At 37.1% G+C, this 21,599-nt stretch overlaps 1 protein-coding gene across 1 annotated transcript in view; it reads left to right on the forward strand.

Annotated features, from left to right (window-relative positions):
• The first annotated feature begins 1,789 nt into the window (after nucleotides 1-1,789).
• FAM133A (family with sequence similarity 133 member A) overlaps nucleotides 1,790-21,599 on the forward strand; it is an 82,418-nt gene continuing 62,608 nt past the window's right edge. Inside the window, exons 1-2 of the mRNA XM_043458401.1 lie at nucleotides 1,790-1,813; nucleotides 1,896-1,983. The gene's annotated coding sequence lies outside the window, so the exon portion shown is untranslated. The remainder of the gene's footprint in view (nucleotides 1,814-1,895; nucleotides 1,984-21,599) is intronic.

Consider the following 21,599-nt stretch of genomic DNA (forward strand, 5'->3'; position numbering starts at 1 on the left):
GCTTTATACTGATTTTTTAAATTGGAAGATAAGTGCTTTACATTATGTTGATTTCTGTTATACAACGATGTGAATCAACTATAAGGATACATATATCCCCTCCCTCTAGAGCCTCCATCCCACCCATCCCCCATCCCACCACTCTAGGTCATCACAGAGCACTGAGCTGAGTCCCCTGTGTTACAAGCAGCTTCCCACTAGCTATCAATTTTACATATGGTAGTGTATATAGGTCAGTGCTACTCTCTAATGATTAAAGCAGTATGTGAACAGTATGATTTCAAACTATGTAAAAACAAAGAGTAACAAATAATTTTAAAATTAAAACACCAAAAGGTAACAGGGGTTATCTCACACAGATGGGAGTATTTTTTTCTTGTCTATATTTCTACATTTTCTAGATTTTTACAATGAACAAATATCTCTGTTACCCTCATGAATATATAAATCTTTGAAGAAGGGTCTAGATTTGGAGTCCTTAGCATTTAAATTGCAGACTAAGTTAGGTACATGGATGAACTTCCCCTGAAAATGTTAGTTGCTGAGTCATGTCGGAGTCTTTGAGACCTCACAGACTGCAGCCTGCCAGGCTCCTCTATCCTTGGAATTGTCTAGGCAAGAATACTGGAGTGGGTAGCCATTCCCTCCTCCAGGGGATCTTCCTGACCCAGGGATCAAACCTGTGTCTCCTGCATCGCAGGCAGGTTCTTTACTGTCTGATACACCAGGGAAGCCCTTCCCTGGTGGTGCTAGTGGTAAAAAAGAAACCTGCCTGTGAATGCAGGAGGCATAAGAGACATGGGTTTGATTCCTAGGTTGGGAAGATCCCCTGGAAGAGGGCATGGCAACCCACTCCAGTATTCCTGCCTGGAGAATCCCATGGACAGTGGAGTCTGGCAGGCTACAGTCCACGGATTCGCAAAGAGTCTGACACAACTGAAGTGACTTAGCATGCAGCACACATGGATGAGTTAGCCCAGAGAATATATTAGATGCAAAGTGGCCTAACAACAATCTTGAGAAATATTAACATTTAGGATCAAATGTGGAGACAAAGCAAACCACAAACAAATTCTGATAACAAGCAGCCAGAAAGGTAAAATAAGTAGGAGTAATTCCTTTCATGTAAACAAAGGAAGACATTTCAATGAGAAAGGAAGGCTTAAGGGTTTACATTTCCATAGACTAGAAGTCAACTAAAATAAATACAGGAAATTGCCTAGGAATTTGGTGCTTCTAGGGTTCTTGGCAAAATTTCCAAGAGTAGCTTTAGGAGATTAATGTTGGAAGAGGCCAGACTGTAATGGGTTGAAGAGTTAATAAGAAGCAAGGTCAAAATAGTAGAAGGTTCCTTTTACAGGAAATGCAGCTGTGTTTTCACTAGAAAGAAGCTGTCACTTAACAGCTACCTCCATGGAAAACTATTGAAGAGGAAAAGTTAGAATTTTACATAACCTCCTGCTCCTTCTGCCTCTGTAACTCAGCTTGCTCCTTGCAAAGTATGGATCACGTAGGTCATGTAGCCTCAGAAAGTGGGGACTCATAATACTAGGAAATGGAACTTATCTCACTCACCCTTGTCTGGCTCTTTGCAAACCTGCTTAATCATGCCTGCATGTATAAAAACTTTGTAACCCCTTTGTTTGGGGTTCAGAGCTTGGAGTGTTAACTCCTCTGGGCCCACCGGCGTAATAAACCTGAGTTCTCCAACACTCTGAGTGTGGGGCTTGGTTTCTCCAGCACTGGTTTCTGCAACATTTCTGGAGGCTCCAGTGAGATTCCAACCATGCCGGCCCCTTGAGCTGCCTGACTGGTGACTTGGCTGGGTTGGAGCAGAAGGGCCGGAGACGAACGAGGAGGCACACCACCTAACAGTATTCCGGGTTCTCTTTCAGACCAGTGTTCTGACTCTCCAGATAGCTGAGCCCCGACCAGACTCTTTGAAGGGACTGAACAACTCACCAGGAATGGCCACAGGATCAGGTAAGGCCCCAGGGCCAGTCCCCAGTCAGGTCCTACCCCAATGGGTAGAAGAGGAGACTGATCATCTCCTTGGAGCTCCCAGGAAGGGAGCATCAGATAGGGAGAACTGGGGACTCAGGAGAAGGGAGGCATTGTGACTGCTAACCTCCTTAGAGCTCCCAGGAAGGGAGCAACAGTTAAGGAAACCTGGGGACTCGGGAGCAGGGAAGCATTGTGATAGCCTCTGAATGACTGTCAGTGTGTGATTGCTGACTGAATGGAGTCAGAGAAATTTTTATTTTTGGAAACTGCAAAACCAATTATTTTTGCATATACAGTTAAAAACAACTAGCTTGTTAAAAGGCCTGCCTAGGAAAAAGTTTGAAGTTAACCCTTTCCATGTCCTTGAAATACACAGCCAACTTTGCCTGAGACCTTAGCCTTGGGCAAATTAGAACTTCAAACAAAGAAAAAAAAAAGGGGGGGTGGTCAAAGAGATATTTTTAATCTCAAGCAGAAAAATGTAAGTCCTCTGTCAGTCTGTCTGTCTGGATTTATATATGTCGCATTGTCTTTTTTTTTTTTTTTTCTGATAATATTGTTGAAGTTGTAAATGAGTTATAATTTAATTGGCCTAAAGAAATGTAAGCACTTACAAATCAAACAATTCTAAATACAAGAAAAATTAACCTAAATAAATTTCAGATTCACATAAACTGGGAAATATTCAATATTAAATATCTAGTATTAATGTTTGCTAATCTAATAAGGAAGTAGGATGTATATTTTTAATTAAAAAAAGTCATAAAAATAAAATTACATTTTATGAAGGGAAAAGAAAGTAGGTCTGACTTACAGGTAGCTGTTACAAAAAGTGATTAGAAGGTTTGTGGAAAGTGACTCGGGGGTGGGGGGGACTTTTGTGCATGGTTAGGACTGACAAAGTTTAAAATAATTTTAATTAAGCTTACCTAAATGAGTTTAAAGTAAGCTGGTGCAAAACTTGAATTCAGCCTTTCTCCCTGTTAAGAGAGTTCAGATGTTGAACTGCATTTAATAATAGATTTAAGGTGTTTTTTTTTTTCTTACCTCTTAATTGATCTATTCTATATTTACCTTTGAAATCTTTTGTTAACTTTGACTAAGTAAATAACTATTATTTCACAGTAACTTATATGATCCTACCTGACTGTTATAAACCCTTTTGATATTTATTGACAAAACTTCCTAAATAAATTGACTTCTAGCTAACTTTGGGATGCTTTAGAGGGCCCCCGAGACATCCCAAAGAGTTATTAAGCTACCTGGGCTCATTGGACATGTTAAATTACATGGGAAGTACTGTTAAAGGGGTGATAAATCTTTTCAGGTTATACTGTATGGTTGATATTACTAAATAGATATCCTAAAATTGTGTGAAATTCATATAGGTCTGATATGCCCTGATAAAATATAGTCAATTGCCATTCTAGTTATCTTATTAAGGTGTTACACATCACAAAAATGACCAGGTTTCTTTGTCAATTGCAATACAATCAGATTTTAAACATGCTTTCTATGGTTTTACTCTCATGCCTTTAGAAGAATATTGCTAGTTCTTCAGGATTTCTGAAAAAGACTTTCTAAGATTAAATAGATAAACAAATTTTGTTTTTAACAGTAAGCTGACACCAGACTAGAATTTGGTCTTCTCTCTGTTTAGAGAACTAAGTTTTCTTAGAATGCAGATTTTGATAACAGATTACGGATTTCTTTGTGTTTAAGTGATTTATATTTGCTTTTAAAATCTTTTTGTTACTTTCGTAAAGTAAATAAGAATTATTTAAGATTATGACACATGTAGACAAAGCTCATAATACTTCTACAAAAAATAACCCCTCACGGTAAGACTTTTGCTATCCTGATGTCCTTAAAACATGGTGATAGTCTGTTCCTAAATCAGGAAATTAAAAATGGATAAAAAACAGATGAAAATCAAAGAACCAGGACTATGGGAAGTCCAAGACAGCCACTTGGCTTTTCCCAGCTCCCTGACAGACCTCATTTTATTTGATGGGTTAAAGCCCTCCCTGGCTACAGTGTTAATGCCCTCACAATGAGTTCTCAAAAAAAAAAAAAAAAAAAAAAAAAAAATATATATATATATATATATATATATGTTTCACTCAATATTAACTTCTAGTTTTGTAATTAAGGTCTGTGCTTACTAAGGCTCACTTCTGAGATAGCTCCTTGTTATATTGCTAAACAGTTTAATTAAGTTATTAAAAAGGATGCTCTAAGATCGTTTCTAAAGCTTATCTCAGTAACCAATCTTTGGATAATGCTCCATGATGTACAAACAAGAGATTAACATTTGTCTATAATCATTTAACTTAGTCAGATGACCTGGGGTATACCGGGCTATACCCAATGAAAGTTCTTGACTTAAATTCTTGCTTGTGACCTTACTAATAACTGCTAGCTATATTATTTTCTATGTAGCTTTTTTCAAAAGATTGTTTCTCATGTTACCAAATGTGTGACTGAGCCTTTGATAAAATGCTGATATACAGTTCCATATTAGATCAATAATTGTAATAATGTAACTCTAGATATGGGAAGAAGCAACAAGAGGAAATATTTTCCTGGACCAAGAGGCTAGTAAGTCAGGTGGGGTCCAGAGACTTTTGCTACTTACAAGGCCTGATCTAGTGACAATATATTGAGTGGCCTGTCAATAGAATCTTTGTTAGACCTGGGAATGAGCCTTCCCAGCACTGTGGGACACAATGACCATGAAATGCCCCTAAAACATGGCCAAATATGTGGCTATGAAGGGGCCCTGCTGACTGGAAGTTGGCCCTTGCCAGCTGCCTCTACAAAGATTAAATCATGACTACTACAAGATGCTAACCTTCAACACCCCCTTGAAAGGAGTTCAGGGTGGAGACAAAAAAAATAAGCATTCTGTGCTCTGGGAGAAACCTGGAAAAATAGGCCTCCAGATAGTCAGATGTTTTCAGGTAAAGATTTTTATGAGTCCAAATTCTTGCATCTTCTCATACCTAGAGAAACACTAATGTTAGGAATCAATGTCTAGACCTGGTTCTCCTGGCTAGCCCCTCTGCAGCTTTCCTCCTTCTATTAATCTTTGGGCCATATATCTTTAACTTTCTTGTTAAATTTGTTTCTCCAAGTAGTAGTATGACAAGAATATCCCCCAGCCAACACCCAGACAATGCTGAAACAAGCTGCCTTATCATTCTGTGGACATTCACCTCCCTCCATAAATAGACCCCAAGGCCTTAGGCTATTCACCCTTTGAGATTTTATATGGGAGAACACCCCCAGTGACAGGAAAACTCAAGTGAAACTCCCAACAACTGGCTGACCTGGAGATGTCCTACACCTCCAGGCCCTGGCGAAAGTCTTCTACCATATCACCTGAGAAAATCTTAGAAAGGACACACACCCATTCCTTTGGGCAACTGGGTTCATCCTTATCAGCCAGGAGATGAGGTATGGGTTAAAGGTTGGAAAAAAGGACCACTTCAGCCAGTTTGGACAGGACCTCACACAGCTGTCCTGGCAACCCCTACTGCTGTTAAAGTTACAGGCGTCATGCCTTGGATGCACCACACCAGAGTCAAAAAGGTAGTGGCTTCCTATGGTGAGGACACCTGGAAAGCAGTTCAGGACCCCACAAATCCCCTCAAAGTCCGGTTCCAAAAACAATAGCCTTCACCCAAGAAGGATGCTAAGCCCTGCTCTAGTCACTCCAGAAGCTGACTAGTCAACGCACGGCAGAAGCTTGAGGATCCGGCTTTCAAATTATCGATGGGTTTTCATTGTCGACCATGGCCTCTATCCCTAATTAGTATCATTGATGTGCTCTTCGTTACGGGACCAACTAGACTCCCTGGCTGAGGCGGTTTTACAGAGTAGGAGAGAGCTAGACCTAATGACAGCTGAAAAGAGAGGGCTCTGCCTCCTCTTGAATGAAGAATGCTGCTTTTATGTAAACCAATCAGGAATAGTCAGGGACATGGTCCAACAGCTAAGGAAATGAATCATGAAAAGGAGAAAGGAACCAGCAAATTCCTGGGGTAACTGGAACAATATCTGGAGCTGGGCATCCTGGCTTCTCCCATTACCCCATCCTTTCTTCATGTTCTTTGTGGCGCTCTTGTTTGGCCCTTTTATTCTCAATGTTATTACCCAGTTCAAAACCTCTCAAATTGAATCCATAAAATTACAAATGGTAATAGCTCAATATAGCCCTCTAAATGATGGGGAGCTCTGAATGTCCTACCAAAGCATGAGATGCTTTCTATAATGAGTGACAGAAGCATCAAAAGAGGAGAATGAAGAGGAAAAGTTAGAATTTCACATAACCTCCTGCTCCTTCTGCCTCTGTAACTCAGCTTGCTCCTTGCAAAGTCTGGATCACGTAAGTCATGTAGTCTCAGAAAGTGGGGCCTCACAATACTACGAACTGGAGCTTATCTCACTCACCTTTGTTCTGCTCTTTGCAAACCTGCTTAATCATGCCTGTCCATGTATAAAAACTCTATAACCCTTTTGTTCGGAGCTCAGAGCTTGGAGTGTTAACTCCTCTGGGCTCGCCGGCGTTATAAACCTGAGTTCTCCAACTCTCCGTGTGTGGTGCTTTGTTTCTCGAGTACTGGTTTCTGTAACACGACCAGTATAAATCTCCTTCCTTCTACTTTAAAAATATTATTAATTTTTGAAAGTGAAAGTTTCTCAGTTGTGTCCAACTCTTTGGAACCCCATGGACTATACAGTCCATGGAATTCTCCTGGCCAGAATACTGGAGTGGGTAGCTTTTCCCTTCTCCAGGGGATCTTCCCAACCCAGGGATATAACCCAGGTCGCCAGCATTGCAGGCAGATTTTTTACCAGCTGAGCCACCAGGGAAGCCCAAGAATACTGTAGTGGGTAGCCTATCCCTTCTCCAGCAGATATTCCTGACCCAGGAATCAAACTGGGGTCTCCTGCATTGTAGGCAGATTCTTTACCAGCTGAGCTACCAGGGGAATGTAAAAAGTAAAAATTACTTTTTAGAATGAAATAAAATTTTTCTTAGCATGGAGATTATTAAAAGGATTGCAATGATATATCAAACAAAATATGAAAGGGCCTCACTCAGGGCTGGTATATAGGAGAACTTAACTAATGTTAGTTTTCAGAAAGAACTGCATCAAAAAAATAGTAACAGTGGTCATGTTAGAAAAATGATAGGAAGGTGTTATTCTTTTCTGTAGCATCTGATTTTTCTAAACTATAATTTGTTAATTTTATATTTTGATGTTTCCATTCCTAAGAAAGTTGATGTGAAAAATCACCAGAGTGTGAAATCTCACTTTCCAGTGTGAAATCATTATCTATGAAATTAAGGCACAATATAACTCACCAAACATTGGATGCTGATAACCTAAGTTCAAGGTATAGACACTACTACAACAGACTTCTGCATTAGAATATATATATATATACACACACATGCCTGATACATAAAAAGTGATTAATAGATAAATGAACATGTGAAAAAATATGTGGTGTGACATTGAAGGAATGACATAATTCACAAATTTGCATAAAAGTATTCCCCATGATTCTGTTCCAATCCTGCCACTTAAAACATCATTCAGTCTCTTTCAGCCTCTAATACCTCATTTGTAAAATGGGAAAAAAATATTAATATCTTCTATACCTCTCAGGATGGTTTTTTTTTTTTGTTTTTTTTTTAAAATTGCATACATATATTTGAGGTGTGGCAAAGAGCTACAGGTAAGAGTCAGGCAGAACTACTAAGCAGAAAGGAACTTTGAGATCTTCAGGTTAAAAAGCTTCAATTCACAGATGTATTGGTCATTTCCCATTTGTCTCTTTATGTCCCTCTTCCAGTCTTCTTTACCTTGTTCCAAAACTCAGGATGTTGCTTTCTTGATGCTGTGGTGTTCACAGGGACTGCTGGGCTCTCATGAGATCATGGGAATGTGCTGGACATCATCGTTTGAAATCTTCAGGCCACCAGGTTTGTGTCACCCTTCTGTGATCTAGTCCATAGCAGTTTCACTTTCGTCCCTTTCTCACTTGTAGTGGTGGTGAAGATATACTGCTGTTCATTTGTCTTTAGTCTGCATAAGGACATCTTGCTCTTCTGTATGGTGATATCTGCCTTCCTCTCCCCTCTCCTCAAGAGAGCAGTGGATAATATTAGAATAGGTTCTCTGCTCTTTGGGTGGTATGCTAACAAAGATGCATAAACAAAGGTAGGTACTGTGGCTACTTGGAGATGAAGCCTCCTCAGTAGAGGTTGGCCTCCTTCATTTCCTCTCTTTTTAGGCCTGAGAATCAGTGTCATTGCATGAGTATGTCTCCATGCCAAAATGTTTTTCCTGGTGGCAATCAGATGTTGCCGTCTTGATATTCTTCCTTCTCCTGTTCCTCCCTCTTCTGCTCCGCTTTCTCTTTAGCCTAGCCAAGGCAACATGGAAAGTATAGCAGTTAAAGCCCTCACTGGACGCATGTTCCACGTGCTTCTGAAGGACCTCTAAGCTGGGGAAGATCCGGTAGCAGCTCACGCACTGGAAGCCACTGTCCGGGGCTGCCAGACTTTCAGGTGTCTTGCCCTTGGAACATTCCTCCAAAGCTTGAGGTTCTGCTGGACTTTCAGCCCTCTCCCTTTCATCTTTGACTTGGATATCCAAACTGGATTCGTTGTCAGTCAGGAGCTCCTTTGTAGTCACTTGAGAGGAGGTGAATGTTGTATGGATTTCTTCAGGACAGGTAATTTCTTCCATCTGTATCTTCTTTTCGGGGGGTTCCAGTTCTTCCTCTGAATCCTGTAAGGCAGCCACATCCTTTTCGATTTGAACCTGCATGTAGTAAATTTCCATGACTCTTTTCTTTTTTTTAGGTACTGATGACATAAATGACTTATTACTATTAACCAAATTAACTGGAGGAGAGACTTGTGGGAAAGCGGAAGAAGTCTCTCCTTGTTCCAAATCCAGGACTGGAGGCATCTCAGTGGATTCAAGACAAGAAACATCTTGACATGACTGTTGGATTCCATCCTCATCAGAAGAGCCAAGCTCGCATTCGGAGGAGGCACAAGAGAAATATCCTGTAGAGGCAGAGGAAGTTTCTCCTATTATATTACTAGAGGCTGGGACCATCACAAATGACTCGGGCTGAGAACCATCCTCCTCAGACAACCAGGAATCAGCAAAGAAGGAAGCACAGAAAGGGGACTCCCAGGAGACGTATTCTATTTCAGAGGCCATCTCTCTTCCCTCAGGGTTCGGGACATTGGACTCCAAAGAGCACCCTGATGGTAGATCACATTCATGTGATTTTGAGGTTTCTCTTGACATTTTTGCAAGGCTAGAGGAGTATGTTCTTTCCACACCTCCTTTTTGGTTTCTATTTCATGGTTCAACTCTTTGGAGAGTGATTCAAATCAGGTAACTTTCTCCCTGAAATTCTGTAGCCAGACAGTCAGCACGGGCTCAGCCTTCTCATTACCACTGAATGGTAGGCACATTTACCAGGAAATTCCTAGCCATTTGAGAATCATTTACTCCGTGCCTGGAGTGAACTGAACCCTGGCCAGTGAACTGAAGTGGAGGAGTGCACAATTAAATCAAGACCCATCAGAAAGAGCTGGAAAGAAACCCTTATTCCCAATGCCTTCTGGGTCCATAGGTGGCAGGAGAGAAACATATAGAAAGCACACTCTTCACTCCCTTACTAACTCTGCCCGGAAGATGTGCAGCGACTTCCCTAACTGGTGAGTTAAAGATAACTGAGCATGCTTGGAGGTTTTCTGTGGAGGTGCACAGTGGTACACATTATGAACACCCTGAAATGTCACTCTGTGCTAGTGCTCAGTAAGTTTATCTTCCTCAAGAGTAAAATATCAGGATGTCCGTTGTGACTTCAGTATAAGCCATGGCGTGTCTTTCAGCATTTGTTGTTAACAGCTACTTTGTTCTCCATCTCACTCATTTGTTTCTGAATTCAGGTGCAGAGGACCGGAAGACGTTTCTTCCCCTCTAAAATTCCCAAAGGATTTATTCTCACTCATTTCACACAAAGACAGTCATTTGGGGAAATGTAGCAGAGTTACAGGAACTTCTTTCACTTTTTTAACTTATCAGAAAATGCACTCAAACCTGGAAGCCAGGCTTAACTACATAAGAGAGCTAGTCTTTTTTTTTTTAACCTTCACTTCTAGCTCATCTGTTGCATTAAATTCTGGTCACAAAATGTCCTACCTCAGTTTGATATTAACTTCATTTTTCCTCATTACCATCTCATGGAAGATTAGTAGGGTCTCCAAGATATTGTGGGTCAGGTCTGGATATTAAATCTTAAATCATTTAGTTTAACCCTCTTTTATTGGATATTGCTATGTATGTCTACTATTAATAGATCTGTTTATTCTAGATTTACCCTGTTTCCTGTATCCTCTCTCCACTACTTACACATTTCACAGGTAGACATATATATATGTATATAAACATACATATATATGTTTACTTTATAGTCAGATATACACTTAACAGAATAAAAGAATACTAGGTGATTTATTTACATTAATTAGATCCTTGATCTTATTATCATTATTTTATAAATAAGGAAGTGGAAGATCAAGGAGATCAACTTATTTCCCCAGTCATACAGTTTGAAAGTGACAGATCAAGAATTAAAATCATGTCTTGCTGACTGTTGAATTCATGTATTTAACTACTGCTTATGGTTTGAGATTGTGTAATGGCTTTGGAGAATTTTATTTTGTTTTTAAGTTCTATATTAAAAGCATTTTCTTCTATGTTTTAACTGAAATTATCAAAGAAAAGCTTAATTTTCTAGTGAGTATCAACAAAGCCACCACCTAGGTTCTACAATTAACACTTTACTATCATTGCTTTAGGCTATATCTGTCCATCAAACTATCCTTCTATCCATCCATCATCCCATCTTAGCGTTATGTATTTTAAAGTTGCAGCTATCAGTGTACTTTCCCCAAATACTCCAGCATGTAGCTCATTAACTGGAGTTTGTTTATAGATTTTCTGTTGATTTAAAATTTACATAAAATGAAATGTACAAATCATAACTGTACTATTCCATAATTCCCTCTGCCAAAAACTACACAAAAGAGAGAAAAAAAAAAACTTTGAGGGGTAAGAAAGCTGGGACAGTGTTTTTCAAACACAGGATGAGCTGTCATAGGAAGAAAAGTGTATCAGGCTGATGTGCTGATTCAGTGCTCAGTGTCTGCCATCCTACAACCTAATTGTGAGAACGTACCTTCTCTAAATCTCAATTTTCTCATCTGTCAAATTAAGATAGTATTACTCTCCTTCCAGGATTATTGTTAGCATCAAATGAGATAATACATGCAATGTGCTTCACCCATTATTGTTATTATCTTCATTAAATTAGCCATGTTTATCTTAAAAGATACAGGAGAGGGACTTTTTGTAATGCTATGTTAGTGAACTAACTTGATCTGTGATTGGTTATAAACTCCAAATTCAGGAGAACATGTATACAGTAATCAAGGAACTGCTCTGTGATTAACCTCTGAGCTTTCTTAATTAGTTTATCTAAAGTTCACTTTCATTTGTCACCACCACCTATATCCCAGGCTCTATTGTATGATCTGGGGAAGTTATGGATCTTAGTAGGAATAATAGGGAACAAATACTTATATATTTGTATATATACTTACAAATGAGGGGAAGTAATAAAAGTTGTACTGAGGGTACTTTGGAAAGCATATATTTGGTGACCTAATGTTCAAGTCTCTTATAAGCATATTTTTGTTTAGAATAGCTCCCCAAGGAGAACAAAATACTTTAATTATTTATAAAATACATTTATCATTTCTTTCCATCTTCATTCCATCATCCCTCTTCTCTCAGTCATGTGTTTCCCCAAAATAATCTGTTAGAGAAGTGTTGATATTTTGAATGGTTAGTAAAAAGCAATCTGAAAGCATGTCAATGACAAAGGATAGGACTTACCATCTAAAGATCCATTTATGAACAGCAATTTACTCTTCTTTTTCTCCCTTCCCTCACTTTCAACAGCCAAAACTCAAGACTATATGTTAGAATGGGAAATAGTAAAATATGATTATATCTCAATCCACCTCAGTATTTAACAGTTCTTTGTCAATGTAAATTGACTTCAACAACTGATACATTTTTTAACCAGTTAAGTCATCAATCAACATATTAACATACTTAACATTAGTATTTATAATGACAAAATTACTATCTTTGAAATAAACTGCCAACAAGGTACTCAGTAATAACTGACCTCACTACAATGGTATTCTTTTATATATGAATATTGAGTTAGTGATATTTGGGTTAGATTTAGAATATGCAGCTGAGCTAACATGCCTTATCGACATGTCTCTAAGCATATGCCATTAAGAAACATGTATATTCAAAGAAGGGAGGAAACAAAATCTTATATATAACTATCAGAAAATAAAATAATTCCTGGCCTGTATTTTTGTTTTGTTTTGTTTTCAGTACTCAGAGAAGCATATGCCACTTCTGCCTCCACTCCATCTCTATCCCTTAGCCTTTTTATACAAGTACATCTTTCTTTAATGACTTAATATTTATAGCCTCTTTCTAGCCTTTCTAAAAACACACCAGAAAGATATACAATATAGCTACTCCTCCCTTATTGATTTTATTATAGATATTCACAATCTAGTCATATCACCCCATTAACAAGCACATATTTTGTTTCAAGCATATTAATAGGGGATAATTTCTAGCAGCCTAGTCAATCTATTACCATTCTTCTTAAAGACTGGTAGAGTTTCAAACTTGAAAATTTTATCATCCACCATGTGGGCCTTGATCAAAGAAAAGGCAAATTGAACACTGCATAAGAAGATCAAGTAATAAGCAGTAATTTAAAGCAGTGTAAAAAAGGATCAGGGCCTTTAACTTATTTTCAATAGTACCTCTAGCTTGTTATAATCCTTCAAAGTCTTTTTTTTTTTCCTTCAAAGTCTTTAGTAAAATAAGACATGGTCTATTTTGTGTTCTCCAATCTTTTGAGGTGAGGTTACTTTATATTTCCTGGAATAGCTACTATTCCTTGAATACCACCTTTAACAAGCCTTTCATGTGTGTTCATTATCTTATATCCTACAATATCCCTACAAAATAGGTATTTTTTAAATGTACAATTTAAAGATGAGGATCCAGAGAAGTAAGAACTCGCCCCCAGTCATATAGACAGTAGATGGTGGAGATGGGAATTTGAACTTCAATTTTATCTGATTCTAGGGCCCGAGCCTCTGGCTACTATATTGTACTGAAAAAATTAGATTCCCAGATAGCTCTAAAGTCTGGCCAAATACATACAAAGCTGGCGGGAAGAAAACCTCAATGTCTGGAGGAGGAGAGAGAAGGATGCCTGAGGTTCCCTGACTTCTGCTTTTTATCAGAACTGTTGAAGAGGTAACAAGTCCCAGAGAGGGATGATAACAAATCCTGCAGAGGAATGGCTGCGGGGTGGGTGAGAGCCTTGGCACAGAACAATCAAACTTCAACAAAGATCCTTGTGTCCAGGTTTGGCACAAAATTAGCTGTTTTCCCCCATACCTGACAGTTACTTAGGCTAGGATAATGGGCAACTCAGTGGTATCTGTATGGCCAAGTATCTGAAGACCAGAATCTCAGCTAAAATACTGGGACAGCTTAAGACCCTAAATGTGTGACACAAACTCTACAGAATACAGAACCTTAAACATAAGAGTTTACATGTCCACTATCCCTATGGAATGGAGACTAAGAAGCAGAGATCATGTTATTACAGAAAATGATGTCATGTCTCTGGCACACTGAGTCCATCCATGCCTCCTATACTTATTTCTACCTGCAATGTTACAATATTTCCCATTTAACTAACACAGTTAGTGAAGTACTAAGTGCTGAATTGCTAAGTACTTAGTACAGAACTTGGCATATAGGAAGTGCTCCATGACTATTAAAACAAGCATGCACTAGATAATAATAAATACCTTTGGAGTAGAACTAAATCTATGGGTCCTACTAGCTATTTATTATATCTCTCAAATTCAGTTATTTCTGTATAATATTAAAATTCTGTATACATTTTTAAAAACAAAACTTTAAAGCAATGAACCTTTAAATCTGATTTCAAAATAGCTTTTTTTCCTAAATTCAAATTGATGTCACATCTAGACTAAATATATTACTTCCTATTATAAATATGTTAATTAATATCTTACTCTCTTAGCAGTGGAATTTGGATATAAGTGTGTATGTGTATATATATATGCACACAATTCAAACATGCTAAATTCAACTTGGTCAACCTAAAATGCATGTATGGATATATATATCAGGAAAAGGTAAAGAAATCAAACAGTTCAATGTCATATAGTATTTATCAGATTTGTGTCCTAGTAATATAAAAAGAATTACAAGCAATGATGCATGTGTGTGCTGTTAAGCTGAGTCCAAATTATTTCAGTCCCATTTATGGTACTGGAGAAGCGAAGTGAAGTGATGTGAAAGTTGCTCAGTTGCGTCCAACTCTTTGCAATCCCATGGACTATACATACAGTCTATGGAATTCTCCAGGTCAGAATACTGGAGTGGGTAGCCTTTCCCTTCTCCAGGGGATCTTCCCAACTCAGGTATCGAACCCAGGTCTCCCACATTGCAGGCAGATTGTTTACCAGCTGAGCCACAAGGGAAGCCCAAGAATACTGGAGTGGGTAGCATATCCCTTCTCCAGCGGATCTTCCTGACCCAGGAATTGAACCGGGGTTTCCTGCATTGCAGGCAGATTCTTTACCAACTGAGCTATGAGGGTATTGAGGTACTCCACAAAAGTTTTCCGTGTAAATTGTGAAAGCAGCTCACTCCTTCCTTGGAAATGCACTTACACTCTGTGCTAAAAAGTGGAATATAACTATAAACCATATTTTATATGCCATATTTTAATACAGAATTTGATGATTTTATATGAATACATTAAGGTAACAAACAGTAGAGAAACAGTAATAACAACAGTGTATGAAAGTGTATCAACAAGCAGTAAACCTCCCCTTTTCCTCACTCCAGTAATTACTGCTGATAGTTTCTTGTGTATCCTTCAGACATTTTTATTTTGCTATTTAACTTTTCATGCATACAGGATTTGTTTCCTGTCTTCCTAATTAGAGGGTGAGATCACTAAGTACAGGGTGTGCAGCATATATTTCTTCCATATTCTATATACTGTCTAACTCTGTGCTGGACACCTTATAAGCATGCAATAAAAATAACTGCAGCTGTGATGGTTCCATTGACTCTCTTAAAAAGGGGGAGAAATTCAAATCACGCATATTATACGAAATCAGGGCAACATTCTAAGGCCAAGTAGTAAAAATCTTTGTTCAATAATCCCTGGGTCACAGTATTAAATTCAGATGGTTCATTTTTTAAAATTTGGATAGAGAGGCATTCATTCATTGAGTAAATTCATGCAGAATCAAACCTGGCTCTATACTGTGGGATATACAGAAGCACAACCATCTCATGAAGCAAGCATCATTATTAAGTCCATTTTATAGACAAAGAAGTTAAGATATAGAAAGGTTAAGTATTTCTTCAAGATTTATGCAATTAGTAGAGGCCCAAGTTGGAATTCAAATTCAGACAGCCAGCTTCTAAAGTGTATGTCCCTTAAGGGAAAGGAATATACTTGAGAGTTGGTATAAAGGAAATATTAGAACACACTGAGCAATCCATTCATTGGGAAGGGGTTGTGAAAGAGAAGCAGGCAAAATGATTGTGAGGTTTCAAGACTGCATTTCTCAGGAAATAATTTGAGACACCTTCCAGATAAGTATTCCAAAACACCCATCAACACTGTATATCCTTTCATGCAAATAAGAAATCAAGCTTCCTTAGTGATGATTTATTTTTAAAGTTATAAAATACAATTATCACTCACTAAATAACATCACTTTATTTCCCCTGTATCATTCTACTACTCATACAAGTATACTAGGATTTTTCACATCAATAATAATAGAGATAACTAGAATATTCTTGGCTAAATTTCAGCTTCTTAGCAGACTCACGTGAAGCAGATTAATAAATAATGCTTCCCTGGCTCAGAGGTTAAAATCTTACCAAGTTCACATAGTCATGGCAGGATCAATTATCTGTCAGTCAAGTATTCTTTCCTGACGTTTCTAGGCATTCAATTCCACATTTACTACTAGTGTAGATTTAAAGAAACAAAATGCAGAAAACTGCAGCAGGAGTATGGAGAACAATTTTCTTGTACCAATATACTTTCTGGATCACAGTTCAATTCAGTTCAGTCACTCAGTCGTGTCCGACTCTTTCCGACCCCATGAACCGCAGCACGCCAGGCCTCCCTGTCCATCACCAACTCCCGGAGTCCACCCAAACCCATGTCCATTGAGTTGGTGATGCCATCCAACCATCTCATCCTTTGTCATCCCCTTCCCCTCCTGCCCTCAATCTTTCCTTGCATCAGGGTGGATCACAGTAGATGATCTCTAATTTTTCCTGATATTTGGAAGCTGCATCTTATTAAACGTTATCCATAGGTTCTCTAAAAGTTGCATATGCAGATCCAAGGGTCAATAAGATTGAAAGAAATGTTACAACAGAGAAATTATAAGAATACTGTGACTTCCAGAGACACTGACAAATATGGAATACCATGCCAGAATGCCTATGTATGTTCTCATAAATGTACTTTGTGACTTCTACCATGTGAAAGAAGCTAGAATTTACTCAATTGGATAATAATTACTGCCTAGAAAACCCTTCCTCCACACTAGTATCTCCATGAATGTTTCCCTTTAAATATCAAAGCTTTCCCTTTACTAAAACCTTGTCACATGCAGAGAACAGGTTAACTGGGGGGTGGGTGGCAAAGTGATATTTGATAGGACTTGTTTTTCTGACATGCTTCTAATCTGGAAATCTTCAACTTGAACACACATCTTTAAGCAAATTTGTACTTCAGAGACTTTGAAAAAGATCCTAAGTCCCAGCTTCTAGGAAAAGATTCATCTCCTGCCAGTATATTCCATAAAATGGAACACGTCTGTGAAACATACTCATCATGAAAGTATTAAAGTATTAAAGAATTTAGAGAAGATATGTTGTTGCTAGCATTATTAAGCTACATCTGCACAGTCATGCACACTGGATAGTAAAATAGGAATAATATATTCAGCTATATTTATTTACCATGGTCCAGTCTAATCCTGAAGATTGCAAGAATTCTAAAAACCACAGTGCTACCACCCTACCCCGTCATCTCAGTCACAGAGAATAAGACCTGATGGCCAAATTCTCTAGTCAGAGTTGATAATAAGCAATAGAAAATGTATTGTGACACAGAATATATTTCTCATAAAATATGCATGGAAACATTTTGTTTAACAGGTATGTTACTTGCCTGGAGAAGATCTCCTGTAACAACATTCCTGTATTTTCACATAGGTGGCCAATATCATGGTTTGGAGTTGTTTTTAAACTTTTTTTTTTCAAATAGCAATTGGAACTACATTTGAGCCCCAAAGTCTAGAAATATTTGAGCTACTAATTCCTAATGCTCTGAACTTTTTGTTAAAATGTAAACTCTCTACCTTATAACAAGTGCCTCACAATAGACTCAATGATCTGAAATATTTCCTCTATGTATATATGTATAATTTAATTGCAAAAGTTAATAAATAGAATATTTATTAACTTTTATTAGTATAGTATAGTATTTTATTAATAGTATAAAGAATATGGGCAGAGACATGATTCATAATTCTATATATCCAATAGTTTTAAAAGTGATTACCTTGCCCAAGATGACTCAACTAATAACTGAAAAAGCAATATGTATTTTAATCCCAGGTCAGAGTCACTCTAGAGTGAAGAATATAAAAATGGTATGGACATTTTGCAAAAAACATACATCTGCGCATGCAAAGAAAAAATTTAAAGCTTATCCATGCATGAATTTTAACTTTAGTAAAAATACAAGCAATGATCTACTTGAGCAACTGGAATGTAAGGTCATTAATAAGTTTCCTTTGCTTAGAAACTCAAGAACAGGAGTTGTTTTACGACAGGTTGATAAAGTTATCTATTTTGTAAAACTGCACCCAGAATTCCATCATTATTGGATCAGAATTTTCACATAGAAAGTTTTAGGCATATACTTTGTGTGTGTGTATGTGTGTGTGTGTGCATGTAAATATATATATATATATATATATATATATATATATATATATATGTTGTGGTATGTGTAATCTAGTTCCCTGGCCAGGGATTGAACTGATGGTTATTATTATCAAAAGGAAGCACACACACCTATGGTCAATTAATCTTTGACAAAAGAAGCAAGAACATACAAAGGGAAAAGGTCTCTTTGGTAAGTGGTGGAGAAGTTAGACAGCCACATGTAAATCAAAAATAACACACCCTCTCACAAAAAATACACAAAAATAAACTCAAAATGGCTTAAATACTTAAACATAAGACATGGCAACATAAAACTCCTAGAAGAGATCATAGGCAAAATTCTGACAAAAATTGCACCAATGTTTCCTTAGGTCAGTCTCCCAAGGCAACAGAAATAAAAACAAATGAAAATATGTATACTATCTATGGTGAAACAGAGCACCAGCCCAGGTGGGATGCATGAGACAAGTGCTCCGGCCTGGTGCACTGGGAAGACCCAGAGGAATCGGGTGGAGAGGGAGATGGGAGGGGGGATCGGGATGGGGAATAAGTGTAAATCTATGGCTGATTCATATCAATGTATGACAAAACCCACTGAAATGTTGTGAAGTAATTAGCCTCCAACTAATAAAAAAATTAAAAAAAAAAAAAACAAATGAAAATAAAAAAATAAGACATATCAAACTCACAAGTTTTTGTATAGCCAAAGAAGCCATAAAGAAACAGACAAACTACAGAATGGGGGGAAAATATATGCAAACAATGTGATTGACAAGGGTTTAATTTCCAAAATATACAAATACAACTTAACAACAAAAACAGAAAACCCAACTGAAAAATTGGCAGAAGATCTAAACAAACATTCTGCAAAGAGGAAATACAGTCAACAGGCACATGGAAAGATGTTTAACATCTCTAATTATTAGAGAAATGTAAATCAAAACTACAGTGAGGTACCACCTCATACCAGTCAGAATGGCCATCATTAAAAATCTATTAATACAAACAACAAATTCTGGTGATGATGTGGAGAAAAGGGAACCCTCCTACAATACTGGTGGGTATATAAGTTGATATAGCCACTATGAAAAACAGAATGGAGGTTCCTCAAAAACACTAAAAATAGAATTATCACATGGTCCAGCAAACTGGCTCCTGGGCATACATCTAGACAAAACTCTAATCCAAAAAAATACATGCATTCTTATGTTCATAGTGGCACTATTCACAACAATTAAGACATGGAAACAACCTAAATGTCCTTCAGCAGAGGAATGGGTAAAGAAGATGTGGTACATACATGCAATGGAATACTACTCAGCCATAAAAAATGAAATATTGCCATTTGCAGCAACATGGATACAATAGAGATTATCATACTAAATCAAATAAGTCAGAAAGAGAAAGACATAAATACTATATAATATCACTTACATGTGGAATTTAAAATATGACACAAAGGGACCTATCTAAGAAATGGAAACAGACACACACATAAAGAACAGACTGGTGGTTACTAAGATGGAGGGGACTAGGAGACAGATAGAATGGGAGACTGGGGTTAGCAGATGTAAGCTATTATATATGGAATAAATAAACCCTAAGGTCCTAGCATATAGCACAGATAATTATATAATGTAATATATGATAAACCATAATGGAAAAGAATACCTTAAAAAATAATATGTGTATGTATGTGTGTATATATATATATATGTGTATATACATATATATATATATGACTGAATCCCTCTTCTGTACAGCAAAAATTAATACAACACTGCAAGTCAAAAATACTCTGATAAAAAATAAAAACTTAAAAAGGAAGCAGATCTACTCTTTCCTCTTGTTCACTTTTAAAAGTCAATTAATAATCAATAATTATATGTCATCTTTTAGATCTGGCTCAACATCATTAGTCATCAAGAATATTCAAGTCAAAATCATGTTGAGAAACCACTTCACACTCTCTAGAACCACTGGAATCAACAATAGAGATAATAACAAGTATTGGAAAAGATACAGAGAAACAGATTCCTCATATTTAGCTGGTAGGAATGTAAAATGATGCAACCACCTTTGAAAACAGCCTGACATTTTCTCAAAAGGTTAAACAGAGTTATCACATGACCCAGCAGTCTGCTTCTAGATATATACTCAAGAGAAATGAAAACACATGTTCACATAAATGTTCATAGTAGCATTATTCATAATAGCCAAAAGTGGAAGCACTCAAATGTCACCACAGTATACAAGAAAATGTGATATATCCATACAATAGAATATATTTAGCCATTAAGAGGAGTGAAGTATTAACTCATGATACAAAATGGATGATCTTTGAAAACATTGTGGTAAGTGAAAAAATGCCAGTCATAAAAGGCCACATTATATATGATTCTATTTATAGGAAATTTCCAAAACAGGAAAATCTATAGAGACAGGTAGTAAATTAATGGTTGCCTAGGGCTGGAGGAAAGGAGAACTGGGGGAAATAAGGAGTGACCACTAGTAGGTATAGGATTTTTTTCATGTGATAAAAAAAAATATTGATCATGGTGATTGTTTCACAATTCTGTAAATATACTAAAAATCATTAGATTGTATTAATATATTGTAAAAGTAAATGGCAATGTCCATGAACTGTCTCTCAAAAAAGCTATTATTTTCAAAAGGATAGAACAACAAAATAATAACTTCTGAGGGTTGGAGGAAGGAGAGGATTTCTTGATTTTTCCATTGTGATCATGAAGAGGGAGGAAAAGGAGAGTAGAGAGGAAAAAATGTGTGTTACTTTTACTTTAGTATTATTTAAAATAAAAGTCATAAACTTGTTGCAGATATTTAGCAATTATAAAAAACATAATAACAAGAGAACTGGAAGTCTTAAAGAGATGAATCTAGAAGAAGGTATGTTCAATATCATTATATACTCTTTATTTCTATACTGGGGATGTTTGAATTTTTCAGGCATTTTCTGCTACTAAGGGTTCTGCTGTTAGTGTATTTTGTATCTTTATGAAGACAGTGTCTCTGTTAGGAAGTCTTCTCATCTGAAATATTTAGAACCAGATTAATTGGCAAATTTATCATACTTAATCTAGAAGTAAAAACAATCCCCTTCTCTGAGAATTTCAATTCATCTTTATATATTATAGTACATTAACTATCAAAAAATGGTATAGAAAAGGAGTAACCAAGTCAAAAATGACTTAATCATTTGTCTAGGAAGAAAAAAGCAACAGAACATGTGAAAAGAGGAGAGAAGGAGGAGTGAAGATAGACAAAGTTAGAGAGAAAGTAGAACACTAGAAAAAGTGAGAGACAAACTGAAATAAAGAG

This window comes from Cervus canadensis, chromosome X (genome assembly GCF_019320065.1).
Source record: "Cervus canadensis isolate Bull #8, Minnesota chromosome X, ASM1932006v1, whole genome shotgun sequence".
NCBI classification, from domain to species: domain Eukaryota; kingdom Metazoa; phylum Chordata; class Mammalia; order Artiodactyla; family Cervidae; genus Cervus; species Cervus canadensis.